The 22,176-nt window shown below is 39.1% G+C and overlaps 1 protein-coding gene across 1 annotated transcript in view; it reads left to right on the forward strand.

The window, feature by feature from the left end:
- The window catches only part of LOC145481300 (uncharacterized), a 172,621-nt gene that overhangs the window by 105,207 nt on the left and 45,238 nt on the right, over window positions 1-22,176 (forward strand). The gene's annotated exons all lie outside the window — the stretch shown is intronic.

Here is a 22,176-nt window from a genome sequence, read left to right on the forward strand (position 1 = left end):
CCAAACGGGGAATGTTTGGCGACCAAACATCATCAAACATTGTTTGGTAACCAAACATGCTGATGTTGAAGTGAGTGGCCAAATGGTTAAGACATGTTTGATCAAACACAGATCAAACAATGGATACAAGCCATTGAGCAAACGTGGTACGCATACGCGCACCAAACATATTTGATTCGGCTGTTCAAACAAAACATCGCCCATCAAACACGAGAACAAGAGAAATGTTTTAAGTTGTTTGATCGAATGTTTGATGGCCTTGTTTTGATACAGACCTCACTACTTTTGTTGTGTAAAACAAGTTGTTCTGATGCTAACTAGATGCATTTACATGACAAAAGCAGTGAGGTCTGTATCAAAACAAGGTCAACTCTAGCCTCGCTGCCATACAGAGGCCAGGTCACTGAGCAGACAACTGTAAAATGGTCTATTGCATCAATAACAGATTTCGAGATTAAAAGAGTCTTTTGAGGACGTTAAGTCCGATCTGTTTACGCCTCATGATTGTTTAATTTCGAGAAAAAAGACCGATTTTCTCGTATTAAGAAATTCGGATCTCCTTGTTTTGATGCAGCTAGATTTCCGCTTATTTAACGAGTGAAATTCAGTGCTATTTTATGGCTGTTATGGCAGCCAACTTTTTCAGTGGCGGTCTCGTCCAAAGTAGCTGAGGGAAGGTACAAGGAAGAAGGAAAAATTAAAGTACAGGAAGTAGGCATAGAGGAACTCGAAAACCGTCAGAGAACCGATTTAAAATTTAAAATAATTTTCTGTATTCAGAGCGTTATAAAAGGTGGAACAATTTTATTCGGCTCAACCTAACTTCATCAGCCACTACCATAAAAATGTGAATGACTTGAAGGGTTAAATCATGTTCATGCAGGCTCGAAGGAGCTAAAATAGTGACATAAACGTTGGCTTATTCGATTTAAAAATGTTCACGTTTGGACGAACGAAGAGCATATCGACGAAAATACTGAAGCACTGGACAAACGACGAACTAGACAAAGTTTTACAGAGATCTCAGCTGAAGCCGCAACAAAATTGGTTTGGGATAACAGCCTAGATCTCGTATTTCGTAGCTAGGCATAAAAGAACAAAAACTATCCGTACTCCATTCTAGTCATTCAACAAGTTCAAATTCGATGCGCAGGAAAAGCGAAAAGCCGTAAGTTTTATCATACCCGTTCAATTTCCTGCCTTCAACCGTGAGTATGCAGTATTATGATTCGATTTTGCCGAAATTTTGAGATGTTCATTAATTGCAGTTAGTGCCATCAATAGCGAGGGTAAATCGTGGTTATTAAGCTAAAGAATTTATGTGAAAAAAAAATTGCAGTGGAATTTCTATTGAGCGGCCACCAGTTAAACGGCCTCACCTTGTTAAGCGGCCAGTTATCAAAGTCTTGAAATATTTGTCAGTGAGATATTGTAAACAAGACCCGTTTAAGCGGGCCTTAAATGGACACCTCTATTAAGCGACCGCAACCACCCCATAAGAGTTTTTGTTTTGCACTTACCCCTATTAAGCGGCAACTAAATTTAATAAATGTAGTTTTGCCTTGTTTAGGAAAAGGCGATGGCAGATAAGAGTCTGAAATAGAAAGTGATCACTGATAAAAAGCATTCAAAAACACGTTTCTTATTGTCTCCGCATGATTCCATGTTGCCTTAAAGTATTTTTTGTATTTAAATAAATTGTCTTTTCTACTAAGCCTCGTAATAATTCCTGACAAACCCCTATTAACCGGCCAACCCCTGTTAAGCGGCCACCTCCCAATTTTCTAGGGTGACTGCTTAATAGGGATACGGGCGCAGGTGTCACTGAGGTCGAGTTGGTCAAAAGACAATGGTACGATGCAGTGTTAATAAATTTGTCTTATTGTTTTTGTAGTGAAGCTGAGAAGTAACCATGGTCACATGAGTTACAACGCTACTCGTTCATTTCAAACAGGTATAAACCACTGAAATTGATAGAGCTATTTTTTAACCTTTTTGTCTAGTTGTCCATCAAACCATATTGTACATGGTTTATTACCAATAGTTGTTGAGAGAACTCGCGGCACGCATTCAACCCAGTGGAAAACAAAACCATAAAAGGTATCAGGCTGCTAAAATATCATTGAGCTAAGGAACTTCTCGGATCTGATTGATTGAGAACAGCCCGATTTCCGCTTAATTCAGTGCATATTTGAAATAGAGTGCACCAAATGAAACTCTGTACCATATAGTTAAGATTAAAAGTGGAGCATTTTTATTCGGCTCAACCGAACTTCATCAGCCGCAATAAAAATGTGACAGTTAAGAAGGGTTATATCATGTTCATTAAGGCTCTAGGGGGCTAAAATAGTGACTTTAAAGCTGGCGTATTCGATTTAAAAATGTTCACGAAGGGCCGTTCAGAAAATTACTGAATAGTGAATTAGGGTTTTCAAGAAACGACGAGCATTTCGACGGAAATACTGAAGCATTGGGCAAACAACCAGCTAGACAGTCTTGCAAAGATCTCAACTGAAGCCGCAACAAAATTGGTATGGAAGAACAGCTAGATCTCGTATTTCGTAACTAGATATTAAAGAACAAAAGCTATCCGTACTCCATTCTAGTCATTCAACAAGTTCAAATTCGATGCGCAGGAAAGGCGACAAGCCATCTGTCTTATCATCCCCGTTCAATTTCCTGCCTTCAACCGTGAGTATGCAGTATTGCGATTCGATTTTGCTGAAATTTTGAGATATTACTTCCGCTGTTCATCGTTCATTGCACCAAAAACTAGATAAATAAACAATACCCCCATTTTGCGCGAAAATATTCTAGGATATTTGTCCGCGGACATTATCTGTTCCGAGAAGCGAACAGTTTTCCGAGAGCGTAGCTCAAGGATAACTGTGAGCTTCTCGGAACAGATAATGTCCAAGGACAACTATCCGAGCATATTTTCGCCCCAAATGGAGGCTATTGTGTTTATTATTCTTTAAATATATTTTCGCAACGCGCGCAGTTTTGAAAATTGGGGAATATTCTCGCATATTTCCCAGTTTTAGCTTGAGAAACATTCGGTCTTATGACGTGTTTAGAGCAATCGCGCGCGAGCGAAAATATTTGATGCATTATACGCTGGGATATCTGTCCGCGGACATTATCTTGAACGTGCTATGACTTCAACTACTATATATCCTTATAAAACGGAACTTACCATCAGGGGTCAAGGAACTACCTACATGAGCTGGAATTGACTTTACAATTGTTTTTGTTTTTTCTTTTCTTCCTGGTCAGCGCTTAAGCAAAATCTCAGAAACCTATCGGATCATAACTCCTGGCCCATGATATTATGAACGTTAACTTAGTCTATTTTGTTGTTTTCGCAGGAGCCCTCCAACCTGTCAAGTGTAGTTCAGTTACCCAAACAATCTAGTTTACGACGCAAGTTTCCCCAACTTGCCATTTTAGTAAGCGAACTTTATTTCCATCCCTCTACAGCACTTATAAATATGCTCCTATTTGCTGGTATTTTAAAAGTTGTCATAATGCCAATGAGTTAGCGTTAGAGTCCGCTAATAGGTCTCGGTCGGCTTGTAGTGAGTGGAATATCACCTAGCTGTGAAACGTTTTAAACATAATATACGAATGCAAAAATGGTTTAGGGCTGAAAAAATGGTTTAAGATTCAACATTTAAAGTTTAAAATTGCCGATTCATTTACGTGTAGTTCGGAAACAACTAGTGTATGAAAAATGAAACTCAGCATCAGAAGTCAAGGGATTTTTTCAACTTAAAGGAGAACGTCACACCAAAAGGTTCACATTTACGTCTTCACCTGTAGCAATTAAACATTGTGTTTTCCACTCACCAAAGTTTCGGTTTCTAAAGTTCCTACTATTCTGAAAAAACTCGCCTCAAAAGAAGCCCAGAATTCTACTTTGGACGCCGCCATTTTAAAACTGCAATTGGCCGCCAGAAAGTGTTTATATGACGTCATTCTGTCCAACTGGAAATTGGTGAGAAGCAGAAAAACCTGCAACTGACCTTACATCCCTCGCAAGATCAGTAGCAAAATGTTTTTTTGTTTTTTTTTTTCCCAACCGATTATCCTCTTTACTATATTCACTGCTATCATTTTCGGGCTTTAGAGCAAGTTTGGCTCGAAATGATACAGCTTAAGAGTAGCCATAACCTAGAATTGTAGTTAAAAGGCTTGTCGGAAGCCATGGACAGAATACCTTGGACCGAATGACGTCACGTAAACGTGGCCTAGCTAATCAACACTGTTCAGAATGGCCGCAACGATGTTGAATTTTGGGCATCTTTGGAAACGAATTTCATAAGGAAAACCTACACTTCGGTGAGTGGCTAAACTTAGTACGAGGTTTTTATTAGCGCCGACAAAATAATACGTTTTTTTCAGAGTGAACTTCTCCTTCAAGCAGTTGATTTGAAATAGACCCAAACAGCTCTCTTTACTATTTTTCATGTTTTACATTTGATAGTTTTATTGTATCTCCTGAACTTTGAACTAGTTATGGCTATAGATAATATTCTCTAATAAAACTTGCAATTGCAATTGGCAATGTATAGAAAGTCGAGTATGTCTTGGTTCAGTTGTATATCCACGTAGGGGCCAAAACAACCCCCAAATGTTTCGTCAGTTCTTGGGTATTACACATTATTAAATTCTCATCCTCGGATAATGCAATTCTAGCTTTCTGATTGGTTCACTGGATCTCGGTTACCAGCCATTATACCTGTGTTTGACCTTAAATGGAAATGAAAGCGGCAAATGTCGCTCGGCATGAGCTTTTTCGCGTGAAGCGAAGTTTCGCCGACAAAAAAAATGGATGAAAAAAAGCACATTCGGTGAGCTATCTACACAGGAAATACAGGGAATTATGGACAATGCCGTCCCAGTAACAACAAAAAAGCCACAAAGCTCGAGATAAGAGATAAGATTATTTAACGGCACGTATACGTTAAGTTTCCCTTAAAGTTGCAAAATTAAAATATGACCGGCGAGATTTTACGCATTCATGAAGATTATGTAACAAAAACAAATTTTACCTGAACAGAATGGCTTGCTAGTCCTGGTGGCACCAAATTTTCGAAACCGATATAAGAAATGTCAAAAGAAGAACTGAATGTTCAGTTGAAGTGTTTTTACTCGTCTGCGAGGAAGAAAGATGACACGTATTGCAAAAGTTCATTGATTAAATCCATTAAAGCCGCCAGTTGATCATTTCGTTCACACGCCGCCGCACAACAAACCGTTTTCCATTATCTCTGACCAGGCAAATAAATTATTAGAGCATATGCATTTGTAAAAGGCCGCAGGTAAACTGGCATAATTGCCGGCGTAGTCCATAAGAAACCAGTTTCCAATGAGCAGATGAGGAAACTGTTCGACTAAGCAAGCTCGGATCAGCCGAGAGCAAGAATCCCGCACAGCTACAGAGGACGACCTAGTTTCATCTCAGTCTCTTTTTTGGCTGACGACGACGAGAGAATCAGCGACAGCTAGAGCCAACAATTCTGTCCTTGCGAAAAACACCTCAAGGAGCTGACTGTTTTGAGCTGAATCGAAGTAAGCCCGGTTCTTTACCAGCCGCGAAAAACCACCAGGGTGGCCTCGGAGATTCTGAAGATCAGTCTGACGCTAAGATAGTTTCTGTCCTTGACTCTAAAACTGACCAACAATGAGCTCCACACATACAGCTCGAAATGCCAAGGCTTTCAAAGCAAGGGAATCCTGAGAGAGATCTTGTCGAGAATAATTTTGGCACAACGTCTGTGTCACATGCATGGCGATCAAAGTTTTCCGCAGCATTATTACAATGGCAATGTGCAAGTGCACAATTATTTGGCTCTTCTCCATGACTCGAACTTGAACGCTTTTCAAACTTTCTGACCAAGGTTATATCTCCTTCATTTGATAGACGTTTCTTGAATTCTACTTGATTGCAATTTCATTCAGCAAATTCGCTTGCTTCGCTCTCAAATTTTTCATTCAACTAATTTTACAAACGGCGTGCATGTCATGTGATTTCCCACTTGTTGTTGTTTTTATCACATCGACTTCCGGTCGTTTTGTAAAATTAAAATCCAATAAAATTAAGCTATATTTCCAAGAATACAAATGCACCGAATTTAATAAAACAATTATTCCATTTGCGCTTGTTGGATATGAGATTGGTTATAGCCAACTCGGCCCTACGGGCCTCGTTGGCTATTTACCATCTCATATCCAACGCGCGCTCATGGAATAATTGTTAATTATTTCGCATTACTTAAAATTATTGACTCTTTCTACACCAAACTTGGCAGGTGAGCAGGAGACCTATTGACAATTATATTTACATGAAAAATGTTAGTAAATGTCAAAGTTGTGACGTCACAGTGATGACGTCGTGTTTTGCCACTTTTGAAGTTTTTAATATGCATATTTTTTACAATGTGTTTCTCTCATCCTCATGCTCCCTACGGTACCCTAACTAATTTACGTTTTGAGGATGGAGTAGCCGCATCTTCTTCCTCCCCTCTCCCCTTTCCCCACCCCCTACCAAAAAAAAAAAAACATCTAAGAAATAGACAAATGTACCGTTTTTCTATCGAGTTTTAAGATAAACTACTAGCGTTCTATCACGAATGCCGTTCTCTGATTGGCTACGCTACTCACTATCTATTCTGTTTTGGATAGTGAATAGCGTAGAAGTACACGCTTGTTAACAAAATAACTGCCGCTTCTTGGCGTTTTCGAAGTGTCTGTGAAGAAAATTTAGATAAAGTTTTGAACGATTAGTAGATTTATATTAAAACAATTAGATTATATTTGCTCTCAATTTCTGTGCGGGATAGTTGACTCGGGCTGCGCCCTCGTCAACTATCACGCGATAGAAATCTCGAGCCCATAATCTAACTGTTTAATAGAAATCTCGAGCTCATAATCTAATTGCTTAATAGAAACACGGTTTTAAACCAATCAGCGCGCATATTTGCTTTGAGTTATTTTCTTAGCTGAAATAGTAAATAAATACATATCTTAGCTGAAATAAGATAATTAAAATACAGTGGAAGCTCTTTTAACAGACACTCTCGTGAGCGGACAGCTCTTCTAACGACCGCCTTCACATAACCCTGTTTGAGCTCCCATACAAACTCTGTATTTGTTCATTTCCGGAAACGGACAATCTCATAAGCGGCTGCGGATACTTTGAGCCGGGCTTACGATCTAGGCTTTTCCTTTATTTTAAGCAGCCAGCTCCAGTTACGGATAGATTTTTCGCGTTCCAAGGGTGTCCGCCTACGAGGGCTTCCACTGTATATTGTTGGTGTAAATTTTGTTTTTTGTTCCGGCTTTTCTTAGTTTGTTAAAATGTTGTCAACCTCTTCAAAAATCATGGATCCGCTCCTGCTCCAGTTCAAATTATTCCCCCTCCCTCGAAATTTTTACCCCACCTTGCCCCCTGAAATGTATTGAAGGAAAACAAGGCCCTTCTTAGGCTAAATGTAGGCCACACATGGCACAGCAGTATCAGTACGAAAGGCCGGTGCCTCAGCTACATTGAATTACGGTTCATTCAAACGGAACACTTTTCCGTCTACCTTCTTGCAAAACTATCTCTCTTTCAAGAAACTCTTATAGTTTAGAGCTATCAGGTTTTATTATCTTTTTACTGCTGAGTAAAGACCTTTGAAATAGTCGCTTAAATGACCTGTTCGGTTAGCTTGCGACATGAAAAAAGTAAAGCTAGCAATAAAAAGCTACACCGACCACATCTTTTACACTGTTTCTACAACTAAACTTTTCTTACGGTTTGATCTCTCATCGGATTGGTCAGCAGTGGTTTAAAAACCAAATCGTACGTGTATACCGCCTTTGGATTCGCTGGTGCAGTAATATTTTTTATCTAACTATCGAAATTTAATACCCAGGTTATAATATTCTGTGGTTATACTACCACCGTCCCATTTGCTCGTGTCCGAGAATAAAAAAAGGAAAAAGTTTTTTTCATTCCGAAGAAATAACACCTTTCTATGAACCAAATCAAAACATAGACACAACTGAGGCCTCGTCGACGCTAAGCCGCAGAAATATGAAAACGCCATTTTCATTCTGAAAACGCATCAAATCTTTTCCGTCCATACTACGTCGGAGAAATTTGAAAACGCAACAAGCACCGGTCATTTTGGATTTGTGTTTGAGGAAAACTCTAGCTGGGAAATCACATGATTACTGCGTAATGCCATCATTTTCGAAAAGCTTTCTTTTTCAAAACGTCATCTGTTCACACTAAACCGCGAGGCCGGTGTTTTCAAATTCCTCCGATTTAAAGAGCGTTTTCGAAAAGCTCCGTTTTCGTGACGGATTAGTGTGGACGGTAGGCCTAACTGTAGAAATAAAGCTGCGTTTTCAAATTTCTCCGGCGTAGTGTGGACGGGGCCTGAAAGCACCAAACAGGTGGTTTAAATAATAGCCTTTCAAAACAAAACAAGAACGTATATTTAATAGTATCCTATTGAGATCTGTGATATAAACCTGAATAAATTAATTTCACATGTTCTTTGCTATAATTTCTTGAAAATTTGAATAACCCAAAATTGAACGACTCTTTGTTCGCTTTGTGAAAAAAAGAGTAACATTTTGCCAGGTGGGTTCCTAGAAAGCCATATTTACTTGTATCTTATGAAATAACTCGACTTATGGATGGTATTTTAGACATCATTTCAAAAGATATCAGCCAGCGTTTGAAAGAGTTTTTATGCACCAGAGTAACAAAGAAAGAATCAAGTATTTTGGATTTAACGATCAAAGGCGTTGAAGAACTCTTTGTGTTCGCTTGTTACACAGGCTCCTTGAACTGTTTGCTGGTTTTGTCAAAGTTTGGTAAGTTATAAAACAAGCTACTTACAAAATAGTCCATATTCTGAAAATATGTATTAAGAAAACAAAAAACTGGAGTTATTCGGCAGAATCTTAATCACATCTTCGGCCTCAAAAAATGGCCCAGTTGTTATGCAGAATTTGCAAAAAGCGTTGTAGAATACGAGTTTGACTGGATTAGCCTACGTGCTTACAAATCGAAATGGTAAAATGTAAAATCTTATAAACATTTCTAATACTTTTCTTTTGGTCTACAATTTTTGTCTTCATTTTTGAGTTTCGCGCAGTCGCAGATGTCAGCTTTTCATGAAATTTTCTAAACAACAATATTTTTAAGAAATTCAGTTTTTCAGCTGTATTCTTGCCCGGGGGGGGGGGGGGGTCCCATATGGAATGGACGGGGATGCTCGTCGTCTCGCTTAATCTTAGGGGTGTAAATTTCGGATTTTGGTCTCGCTTAGGGTGTTCTGGGCAAAATGTCAGTATTTTTAGCCGTCAAGGTCTCGTTAAGGGTTGCACGCGAAGAAATAACAAAACAGAAAGAATTTTGATTCTTTATATTTACTCAATTCATATAAACAAATTCGCCATTATTAAAAGTCACTGTACTTTTTATTTGTCTGTTTTATAAACTGGCCTCTTTTAGGGGTCTGCATAAGCTTCGGCCACGCCCAGATTGGTCTCTTTTAGGGGTTAAATTCAAAATTTCCGACGAGCATTCCCGTCCACTCCATATGGGAGTCCCCACCGGGTATTCGTGTAAATTAAGCATTTGCTTTAAGAAGTACAAGTTTCAGCAATTTCAGTTACAACACAGTGGTAAACGCCAAGTTTTTTTTTTTTTTTCTCTCCTCTTTGTTTAACGGCTAATTATTGAGCAAGGTAAAGTCGCATTAAATACATTTCAAATTCTTTAGTGATAGATGTCAATTTCTCTGCAAGTTTCAAGAGTGCACTTCATGGGCTTCCTCTCACGCCACTCCGAGTAGCGGTGGAATATGATCACGCAGCTGTCGTAAAATGGCTTTTTCGTCATGGAGCTAACGTCAATAACAGAGGCGCCGTGTGGAGTACCAAGGCAGATGACATCACTTCCGGTACGTTCATTGCTAGTTCGTGTCGAGTCCCCTGCATAACGCCTTTACACTTCGTCCAATCTGCTGCGTACGCGCATGGAGCCGACGTGTGCCCACAAGACTGTATGGTAAAGACACCTGTAGCCATGGCAACGCTCAACGGTCGTCTCGACGTTTTAGAAGCACTGTGTCATCACGGAGCACCTATTAATTTAGGTAGTAGTTGGGGAGCAACACCGCTGATGTATGCTCAATACGGGCGCGGCAAGACTGAGCGACTGTCAGCCACTGAAATACGGTGTCGTTCAGGAGTTGACGTTGATTCGCAAGATAGAAATGGAAGAACAGCCTTGCACATGGCTAAAGATGTAAAGTGTGTTTGCTTGATTCTATCGTATCATGGTGATCCCAGTACTGAGACAGTATTTGGTAAAACAGCGCTTATCACTGCGGCTGAGAACCAACGATGGAACATTTGCCGCGTGTTATATAATGCCCAGGCTGCCTTGAGTCTTGGGGGACTGGGTCGAGGATCTTCTCTGTCTTGTTCACTATCACGTGGCCATCATGCCTGGCTCGTCAAATGTTCCAGGCATGTTAGAAATCTAAGTCATCTTTGCCGGTGTGTGATACGCAAGCAGCTTAAGACGAGGTGTAGAAATCTTCCTGAAGGAAGCTATTAGCTTCCTTTACCAACCGAATTGAAAACTTACGTTTCTTTCTCTTCAAATAACTAATCACTGGTAATGCTGAATTATACCCCCATTTCCTTTTTTGGTTTTGTAATACATTAGTTGCAATTGTTTCTTTAAGTCTATCAATGCGAAGAAAGTAAGTTAAGAAAAAGTAAAGTCCACGGCAAACGAACACGAGCTTCCATACTGTCGAATAACGAAAGAACATCTCGATGCTGATAATACATTGATGTATTCACGTGATGATTAAAATTTGCGAGCGAACCAGAGTCAATGGAAACATATGCCCCATACCCCGTTAGGTGTTGTTTTAATCTAGTACCCAGTGATGACCGTGCTTATATCGTCTAGTTTGTTTTTAATGGCAGCAATTTCAAACCAGTGCTTCGTTTATGGAGTTCTTTATTCCCTAAAGAAACAAGGTATGTGCAGTTTCATTTTAAAAAAAAGTCGTTACGTTCTTGGGCTATGAAGGAGACAAAGTACATTGACAGTGGTTGACGATTTTGTGCTAGAATGCGAGCAATTTCCAAAGCGAGTCGGACGCTGCAAGACACTGAACCCTGTGCTTTTTTACCTTGCTTCTCTACAAAACACGATAGAACATGTTACCAAAACTCGCTCAATTTAATAAGAAACACAACGGAACGATAAAATGCAACAGCAGATATTTTGTTGTGAACCTTGTTCAGTTACGATTTTGTTATTATTTATCGGCAGAAAGTCGCAGTTCTGAACTCCATACAAACTCTTGCATTTTTAAAATGTCATCAATACGTAAATATGCTGCTTGGGTTGCAAGCGTGCATTATAATTCGATGGATGCCCGTGCAAATGTTGTCATTACTTATGTAAACGTTCGCTCGCTCTAAGCAAATGAAATCTGTAAAATGGCTAATTTGTAAAATGGGGAGTAACAGTCAAGGTTTTACCACGTTTTCCATTTTCTATTTTATTACCGTTTTTAGCTAATTTCAAACCCCATAGAGCATTTAAAGAACAATGAAAACGTAGTATACTCACGCAAAAAAATTCTCTCTGATAGACATGAACATTTACTGGTCAAACCTTGTCCTGATTCTTGTCTCAAGTTATATGTGAATTGGCTAAAACTTCACTTAGCTGCCCCAAGAACAATAGCATCTCTTTTGTTTTTATTCTGGTTGAGATGAATCAACTTTTACTTCCCAGCAAATTTTAGTGTAAAAATTTTGGCAGCTAGCAGACACACTACCCTAATCTACACCTACTAAACACATTTGGAGGTGTGGTTGCAGGGCCATATCTACATCTTCAGCGGGGAAGAAGAGGAAAATGGGTGGATGAGTGTTGCCTTAGATGCATCTAAGGTCATATACAATACTTTGAAACTGAAGAGGGAGCGAAAATGGCCAGATGGGTGTGGTTCAAGGACCGCATCTACGCATTTTCACAGTCCTCGGTATTGACATAATCCTAAGGAATTGACGAACCAGTAAGTACTCGCATAAACTCACTGAAATTACCCAAATTCCGGTTGAGGTTCAGATATTGACCGCGAGTAGCCTCTGGGTTTCCCAGCCAGCAAAATATCGGCTGGGAAACACGTATTTTAGGATACAGTTCCTTTGACTGACCCCTAACTTAATAAGTTTCATTACAATAAGATGAATTCTCTTGTACTCATAGTAACTTACAGGAAGCAGGAGGTTACTAGCATTTTTCGGTGAGGGTAAACTGACTTGTTCCTCTGCAACAAAGAGAACTTAATATTTAGGCTTTCATATGAATTTCATTTAAAAGACTGTGGGAAGCCGTATCAAACTCATTCTGAGCCTGCGAACAGGCTCACTTTGAACCGTGTTTTGAATCCCTGGTGACGAGTTTGATCGCGTGACTTTTCCTGATGGGAAACTGCGCATGTGCGTGCTATCCATGTCTTAACTCGTCCACTGACGTAATTTGCAAGTATTGCTGCTTACCGAAGCTATTCCTACACTGTTTCGTGGCATTCGCGTTTTTATCCAGCGTAAAAGTTGTCGTCCTTGCAAACAGCAACAGAGGGAGATTTATTCTGACGGTGGTGAAATCAATTAGCTCAATTTTGCGGGTAAGTGAAAAACCATTAAGTGGTAGCCAAATTCCGCAAAAAAATATCCGTGGTGTCGTCTCCTGCAACCTGCTAGTAAGCCATATCGGAGACGGTGTCCGCAAAATGCTACTACCTTTATTTCATTAGGACCCAATTTCTACTTACAACCGGCTTAGCAGGCATGCTAGATGTAAAAACCTGAAATAATGTGCGAATTCTGCCACGTTTACCAATATTAGGGAAGTATCTGTTCTGGCGACGACATCGGGGGCTTTTCGTGAACATTTGTAGACTCTTGTTTTTGGGTCGGTTTATAAACCGTTTAACGTGTGATTCTAGAATCGTTTAACCGAAACTCGTAACGGCACTGGCAATTCAACTCAAACGTCGGTGAAGTGTCTTATGGTGTACTGCTTGAGAGAATTGTTTGTTTGTCTGCATATAGGAAAGGGCTCACGCTTAAGTCCAGACCTAATGAACTTTTGAACACTGTATAGCTGTCTTTCCGTCGAAAACGTGCAAGAGAACGATTTTAGTCAACTTCCCTCACACGGGCCCGTTCCTTTAACCGCAATGCTAAAGTTGTCTGTCGCCAGCACTCGCTACATTAATCTGCGATCTGTTAACTACATATGCATATTAATACAAGCCAAATATTTCACCTCAGTGATTCCAATTCTCTTGAAAACGAATACGAATAAGCCAAGCTCCGAATGATATTCAATCAGTTTGGGTCTTGAGTTTTAGAGCAATCAGCAACTATCGTCGAGTCTAAAGTTTGTTAAACTATATATGCTGTGAAAATTATTCTTCGCTCTAGCTTTTGCCAGACTTAATTGACTTGCAGATTTCGAAAGTCTGCCCGTCAAGATATGAAGATGTTTAACATTTCTTTCTGAAATGTTTACACTTGTTTCAGCCACTCCCTAACGTAACGGTGAAATCTGCAGGGAAATTTTGATTTCGTTCTTAATTTCAACTAGACGCTTACTGCGTGTACCCAGGCAGTCGTTATACTGAGAAGCACTAGCTATATTGCAATTGAGCTAAATGTCCTGCGTTTGAAGTTGTACGAAATTCAATCGAATCGATGTGCTTAAGCTATTCTGCCTTTGATTGCATTTCTTGAAATCGATTAGTTTGCAGGTCTTTAGGGAGTTAAGTGAGTCAAGGTCTTTATATCAGCCTATGAACGTTTCAGTTTATTTTCCTTAGCCTTTGTCGTTGTTGCTGTTGTTGATGTTGTTGCTGTTTTTGCGTTTCCCAAGCAAGCGAGACATTTTGAATTTCAGAGTTATGGCGGTGCGTGACATTGAGCTACGGAAGCGTTTGTCGAAAAAGATATACTTATCTCGTGATTTTTAGCCCATTCAGAAGTTAAAGTATTAGGAAAAGTTCTTATTTAAATGGCTGTTTGCTCAATACAGATAATCAGTCGCCTAGATAGCCAAAGTAAGCTCCAGATGTTTACACTATTTTCCGGCCGGAATGTTGGTTTACCGCGGAGGTACACAAACATGGCGGCTCCATACTGGGCTCTGTAAATTTGTGCAAAATATTTCGACGAATATCTGAGGTTTGGGAAAACGCGCAGACTTAAAAATTAGATAAGTGTCATCTTTATTAATCTCCTATAACATCACAATTTCTTGACTTTATCCACTAAATGGTCTTCGAATAATTTTTTTATTGCACCAGGATTGCGTGACAGTGCAAGCGAGAATTGTTTTGCTGGAGTCAACATACATTAGTTTCTTTCAGCTTAAATGTACAATAATTCGCTACATGGGTTTCATTCTCGTAAAGACACATAGCTCTGTTACAAGAAAATAACGAGAGAATATCGTTTAGTTCGAGATTTTAACGTTATTATACTTAACGAAGTTTCTCAGAACGTTTTACCTGGGTGTAATCGAACAGATACATTCGTAAACAAATTTTCTAACCTTTCTGCTCCTGTTGCTCAGACGTTCTTGAGTTCGTGCTGGGATTCTACTTGGTTCACGATCACGTCTAAAAATACGATGACGCCTCTGAAGATGCTTTTGATCAAGTTGAAGAGTTGATAGCCCCGGTTGATAGCTCCTTTGGGATAACATGATTCTTGATAAATTCACTCAAAATGTTCGCTCGTAAATTGATCTCTCATAAGGCTTTCAGACCGACCCGTTCCAAAAACGCTTAACGTCCTTTAGTGTTGGTCTGCCTCGAACGGTACGTTCGTTTGTATGTGATTTCATCGCCTAGAAATCATAGAATAAGTGCTCACTTTTCACGTCCACAACTTCTGTAAATTCCATGTGCTGTACGTATGCACATGTGACGCATGCACCTTAGAGACCAGGGCCGGGTTGTTCGAAAGCCGGTTAACACTAACCCATGATTAAAAGTTAACCGAGGTAACAATTTTTCTTCTACAGAAATGCTTTTCACTGCTCATGTTTTGCGTAGTTTGAGATCGCTCAAGCTCAAAACTGAAGAATAAACAATACAAAAAAGAAAAAAACCTCACCGAAAATGTTCAAAAATGAAATCAAATAAAATTCTCGCTAATCCTAGGTTAGCATAATCGGGCTTTGAACAACCCGGCCCAGACGGCGATTTGTGACTGAACGTGGAAAAAAAAAATAGAAAAAAGAAAAAAGAAAAAAAAACAGAGCCGAAATTTAAACCCAGGCCTCACTGCCTGGGTAATAATAAGTCAAGATTGATTAATTCAGATACTTCGTTATTTTGGGAATGACGCTTCACCGCTTTTAATTGTAATGCAGAAACAGTTTCGAAAGCCACAAAAATAAGTTAAACTCATAAGCATCAAATCCAATTCTTCATAGGCACTTAAACACGGATAGATTTCTTTGTGAGCAGGCGATCTGCACTGAAAACGAGCGTTTGAAACAGTGTAAAGTCAAAGTAAAGCTCAAACAGACAATGCTTGAATGGTTTTGTATTTAGAAGTTTTTGCATCATTCATTTTTTTTGTCACGATCGTTTGATTCCTCCCCCCCCCCCCCCGGCAACAAAACAACCGTTCGTTTTCTAACTTTCTTGAAAAAGCTGTGTATTGAGTTTGAAAACGAACTTTACAACCAACAAGTATGTGATAGCCAAGGTACATGTAACCCTCACCCCCGCTATCCCTACCAGTTCTTTTCTTTATAGATTTCTAGCTAGCTTGTAGCTTTCACCCACCCCCCTACCCCCTGCCAATTCTTTTCTTTTTAGCTTTCTAGCTAGCTTTTAGCTTTCACCCACCCCCTACCCCCTACCAATTCTTTTCTTTTTAGCTTTCTAGCTAGCTTGTAGCTTTCACCCACCCTCCTACCCCCTGCCAATTCTTTTCTTTTTAGCTGTCTTCGCTAGATATTCTTCAATCAAAATCAATATTGTTCAAGTCTAAACTGAAAAGCTCTGAAGTCGACATTTCCCCCAAGGGGAAATTGTGTGCATACCCAGAAACTTTAGAAAATATGAAGCAGTTTTAGACTTGTTTTCCTCGATTTCGTGGGGCTGTATGACCCTTTTGTTGTACTTTTCTGCCACAAAACGGACTTGTTGAGTAGGCTTGATAGTTTTGAAAATAATAAGAAGAATCAAGGCAATTGCCTCGGTAAAAAATTTGAATGTGTTTACCTATTTATTTCAAGTTTTCGTAAGAGAATATGCATTAAAATATTGCTTCTGTAAAAAATTTAGTCTGGATACGGCCGTGGAGGGTTTACGTTTGTTAGGTTTGGTGGCTTAGGTTTGTATACCTCCAGACGCTGTCTAGCTGAACAAAGAGCTCGTCACAGTTCACTCAGCTTCCTTCACAAACTGAAGATTTTTCGTTACCTTTTCAGTAATTAAAAGCTACGGTGAACAACCTAACTAGTACTCTGTGTATTTTTATTTTCTGTGAGTCTCGAAGAATGTGTGACTAAAGTGAAATTAGAGGTCTTCAGCGGTTAGTGTACGTCTCTGGCGGCAATTTCGATTCCTTGGATATTCTGGTATGACGTTACTTTCAGTCTTTATTTTTATCTTACAGTTATTTTTTTGTGGTTATATGTGACTTTCCGCTTTCTTTGTGAAGCTCGATTTGAGCAACAATTAGCACAGTGACAAGTGTGCGGGAACTTTCCATTTTAGAATCTATAAAGTATAGTATTTATCCATGGCTGAGAGAAGTTTGAGCAATCTTCGGAGCAGTGATATAGAGCTTTTCACGGTTTCTGACGCCGTCTTGCTTGGGGAGCGGCGGAAACACGGCAAAAATTACAGTAAATGTATGGGAAAAGTGTAAAGCTCCATGCCCAATAACAGGAGAGTGATTGACGTTCTAAAGATTTTATAAGTTACAACGAAAACATAACCAGCAGAAGGTTGTTTTGATTAAATTTGAAGAACACAGATTTGTTGCGAAGCGAGGAACTGCACTTCTAATTTTTCACGCAAATGTCTCTAAATTTTCCCAGGAATTAACGACTCGGTTTTACCGGGAAATGTATGGAAAAAGGAAGACCTCAGCTTTTCTAGCGAGGTTACCGTCCCTCAAATTTGATCAGTAGATTCTTTCACCTGATAGTTTTTAGATACCTTTAGTTTTTAATTTGTAAATATTTTAGATTTCGAACTTTCCGTGAGTTGTTAGATATTAGATTCTTCACTTTTCCCATACATTTACTGTAATGTATTGCCGTGTTTGCCCCCAAAACAAGAGGTCGCCAGAAACCGTAAAAAGGACTTTCTAATGAGTTGTGTTCTGTTGCAAAACAATAGGGAGGTTAAGCAATAACAAAGGCAACGTCGAAGACCATGCCAAGTCCGAAAAAGTGTCATGTTTTTACCTTCCAATAACGAATTTGCCTAGATCTGTCTATTTTTGCGTTGCAAAAGTCATTTACACTGATGACAAATTATGTAGTAATTAATTTATTTCATTAGTAAATCATAATGTCAAGTGAAGTATACTTAGGAATTTTTCCTGAACTCTTTGCAGATTGGTTATTGGCTGCTGTGGAGGACATTTATCCCGAAACAAGGAACAGCAGAGAGAATGGCTACGGCGGTGAGTTGCCGGTTTCAATAACCGTACCTAATCTGAACCATTTGAAATGTGAAAAGCCAGTACATCAGCGTTTTTGTTACCTCGTAAGGTACTTCTGATACCTCAGGGCACTTACATGGAGTTAGGGAACTTATTTTAGGCTCAACGCTACTTAGAATTTCTCCTTATAATACAGCATTAAGTGCCCTTCATAAACAGGAATTAAGCACAAAATGGTCGAGAGACCGAACAGACAACGGCAAACGTACAGATGTCACGAACCGTAGGAGTCGTGTAGGCCTGTCAACCCCATTTTACCAACACTCAACTAACGTCAAGGAGCATAAGGCAAAATAATACGCACTCAAAACATGTGCGTCTATATCAAAATAGCTCCACACTGCAGATTAGCCATCGAGTGCTTAGAAATCTAGAAAAAATGCCGTCAAAGAAACAAAATAACGAGGTCGAGCTTCAAACAACTAAGGATCGAAAAGTGCATTAGGCCACTGGCTAGCTCTTTCTTGACCAATAGGAGTCGTGTGTGGCCTGTGAACCATTTTTATCAACAATGCATAAACACATGGCAAATTACAGAGGTGTCAAACTCGACGAAGCGACATGCAGATAACAGCGGAAATCATGTAGACCTATGACCTATAAAAATTTGTCATAGCACGATCTAACGGCGGAACTCTACTTAAAATTCCTCCTTATAACACAAAATGAAGTGCCCTTCATAAACACGGGTGAAGCGACCAAAAAAAAAAGCCGGGTCGAGTGACCGAACAGAGAACGACAAATGTACAAATGCAACGAACCGTAGAAGTCGTATAGGCCTGTCAACCCCACTTCACACTGAAATGCCGTCAAAGAAACACAAAATAACGAGGTCGAGCTTCAAACAAATAAGGATCGAAAAGTAAATTACGCCATTATATTGGCTACCTGTATCTTGACCAATAGGAGTCGTGTTTCGCCTGTCAATTATTTTTATCATGAAAACCAAAACAAAATGTTAATTAATACGACGTTTTTTAGGTCAAAATTTGTTTGTTTTCCTGGTTTTTATTTTATTTTATTTTATTTTGTTTCTTGGAGCCCCGAATAAAGTTCTTCCCGATAGTCGACTTGTCCCCCGTTTACAAGGCAGGTAGAGTACCCCTAGCGCTAGGGTAACCCTACCTGCCTTGTAAACACGTCCATGAAAAAAACAATCAACAATCGAAATGTGAGAGTGCTAGGGTAACCCTCTTGGAAGTAACCCTAGCTATTGGGTTACGCGCCTCCTCCTTGTAAACAGGGCTTAGTCTGACGTTTTGAACACAGCAGGAGAAGAAGTTAAAAGCTCCCAAACTTTGAAGAGTAGTGACATGGAAGATATATTTTTTGGTTATATAATTCTTAGTAAATATATGTAAGCAATGTGGTCTTTAGTTTAACAAGCGTTCAATGATCGGCAAACTGTTTTGCCACTGATATTCTTATAAAGAATCCACGCAATGAAGCTTCATTTGGAAGCTTCCAGGATCTAACCAATTGCAGCCATACAGCTCTGAGAGGCTCTGAAGGTCGAATAGTAATATTAATTTTCTTCATGTTATATATCAACCACGAGAGACAGTGTTTCATCGGGATGTCCACACACCGAGAAGAGATCGAGTTGAAAATGCGACGGATAGCGAAGTATTTTTGACGAAATTCGAGGTGTTTGGATTTAAACAATGTCTCGAGTGTTTGATATATCCTCTCAATCGAAAAAAAAAAACTAAGGAGTAAATGGCGAAGTAAAATCGTCAAAATCTATGCTAATTAAGACTGGGTATCCAAACCTCCCTCATGGTTGCGATTTTCTTTGTTTTAGCTTGACGAATTAATAATAAGTTTAAGAAGTCATCATAACTCCAGAATACTTTGCGAATAATTCTTACGCTCGTCAGTTTCAATAAAACGAGGAAGTGAGTTTCCTGAAACACTCATAATGCGTGCATATTTCCCCAAAGTTTCCCAGTTTTGCCATGCGGGAAACTTTGTTTCCAGCGTCAATTTTGGTTTCCATAATGCAAATTGTGCCTCAGCTACAAGGCAGAGAATTTTAACAAGAATCCGAGCATGCGAGCAGTTGCAAACATTTTGCGAGCACTAGCAAGCGAGCCCTCATCTAATTTTTGCGAGCACCCCTACTGTGTGTTAGGTACAGAGAAACGTCAGAATGTCGCATACAATTCATATACAACTTTGCTCGATCTTTTGCCTGCTCAACGAAATGGTATTTAGAAGTGAAAGGGTAATTGAGTGATCCTACCAGCGTTTGTTAGTCGTCAATTTATCCCTTTATCGCCGACAAAATTAGCGCTTACCCAGAAATGTGTCACACATGTTCTTTAAAGACAGACAAATGTAGGAAATGTGCCACACTTTACGTCTAAGGGAGAGAGAGATAGGATTAGGCCCAGTCCACGCTACGCCTGAAAAATTTGAAAACGCAGCTTTATTTCTACAGTTAGGCCTACCATCCACACTAATCCGTCACGAAAACGGAGCTTTTCAAAAACGATGACGTCTTGTCAATCATGTGATAAACCGTAACCCTCACGGGTGCACTCAACCTTTTCTGCCACGGGTGATTGTCGCGTTTTCAAATATTTCCGGCGAGGTGTGGACGCAAAACATATGACGCGTTTTCGGTGTGAAAACGCTGTTTTTATATTTCTCCGGCCTAATGTGGACGGGGACTTAACGTTGCTTTTCACCTTAATTTATTTTAGTTTCAAAGTTCATCGGGATCTGGGCCTGAAGCAAGTAAGTTCCACGAGACACTACAGTTAACGTTTCATAAATTGTATTCTTTCCTGCCACGCTGCTCTTCACAGTGAAAACAAGCATGAACCAAGACCAGAGCAGACATGAATACAAGCACAGGGAGTGTGACGGTTTCACTGGAAAAGTTGAAAATTTACAGAGTATGTAAATAACATGTAATTAACATGTAAATAATCAAAAAGAGACTGTAACCTGGAAACCCGTAAATAACATGTAAATTTAATACAGGGAGGGTGCCATAATACTGTAAATAACATGTAAATAAAAAAGGGGAGGCTGTAAACAACATGTAAATAAAAAAAGGGAGGCTGTAAATAACATGGAAAATGAAAACAGGAGCCTGTAAATAACATGTAAATCGAAGAAGGGAGGCTATAAATAACATGTAAATCGAAAAAGGAAGCCTGTAAATAACGTGTAAATCGAAAAAGGGAGCCTGTAAATAACATGTAAATAACATGTAAATCGAAAAAGGGAGCCTGTAAATAACATGTAAATCGAAGAAGGGAGCCTGTAAATAACATGTAAATCGAAGAAGGGAGCCTGTAAATAACATGTAAATCGAAAAAGGGAGCCTGTAAATAACATGTAAATGGAAAGGGAGCCTGTAAATAACATGGAAATCGAAAAAGAGAGCCTGTAAATAACATGTAAATGGAAAAAGGGAGCCTGTAAATAACATGGAAATGGAAAAAGGGAGCCTGTAAATAGCATGTAAATGGAAAAAGGGAGCTTGTAAATAACATGGAAATGGAAAAAGGGAACCTGTAAATAACATGTAAATTGAAAAGGGGAGCCTGTAAGTAACCTGTAAATTGAAAAAGGGAGCCTGCAAATAACCTGGAAATTGAAAAAGGGAGCCTGGAAATAACCTGGAAATAGAAAAAGGGAGCCTGTAAATAACATGGAAATCGAAAAAGGGAGGGAGAAATCCTGTACAATAAATGACTTGTAAATAATAACTTGAAGAAAAATGCATGGAATGTACTGTTTTATTGTAATCAAATCTGTTGACCCTAATTATAATATGCAAATTTATACAGAATCAGAAATTTATTGCAATCAGAACAAACTCAGTAAAATTCAAATAGTTTTTATATGCCATGAATAAGGTTTACAATGTATACATTGCAACAAATAAAACATGTTTTCTTTTCCATCTATCCATAACAAGACGACTTAAATGTAATTTTGTGCATGACCAAAATATTTTAAAATACCATGACTGAGCTCCTTTAACCGAATTCAAGCACTTTTCAAGAAGACTACTAGAATTCAAGACCTTTTCAAGATTGTGCAAAACCATGTCATATTCAGCTCTATTTAATTCATAAATAATAAAATGATTAAGAACTATACTGTTGTCAGCTACAACTAGTGAAAGTTTTGCAATTTAGGTGTATTACTAAATTAAATTGTTTGCGAATGGATACCTGTCTTAAATATATACTAAATCCACAAAGTCAAATGTAACATAATGATTATACCTTTGTCATAAAATGAATGAATAAACTGTTTTTTCTTACTAAGTAATTAATGTAGGATTAAGTTAGCCTTAATAATGAAAAATGGGGGAGGCACGATGGCCTCGTAGTTACATGTAGTGCGCTC

Source organism: Orbicella franksi, chromosome 1 (assembly GCF_964199315.1).
Source record: "Orbicella franksi chromosome 1, jaOrbFran1.1, whole genome shotgun sequence".
NCBI classification, from domain to species: domain Eukaryota; kingdom Metazoa; phylum Cnidaria; class Anthozoa; order Scleractinia; family Merulinidae; genus Orbicella; species Orbicella franksi.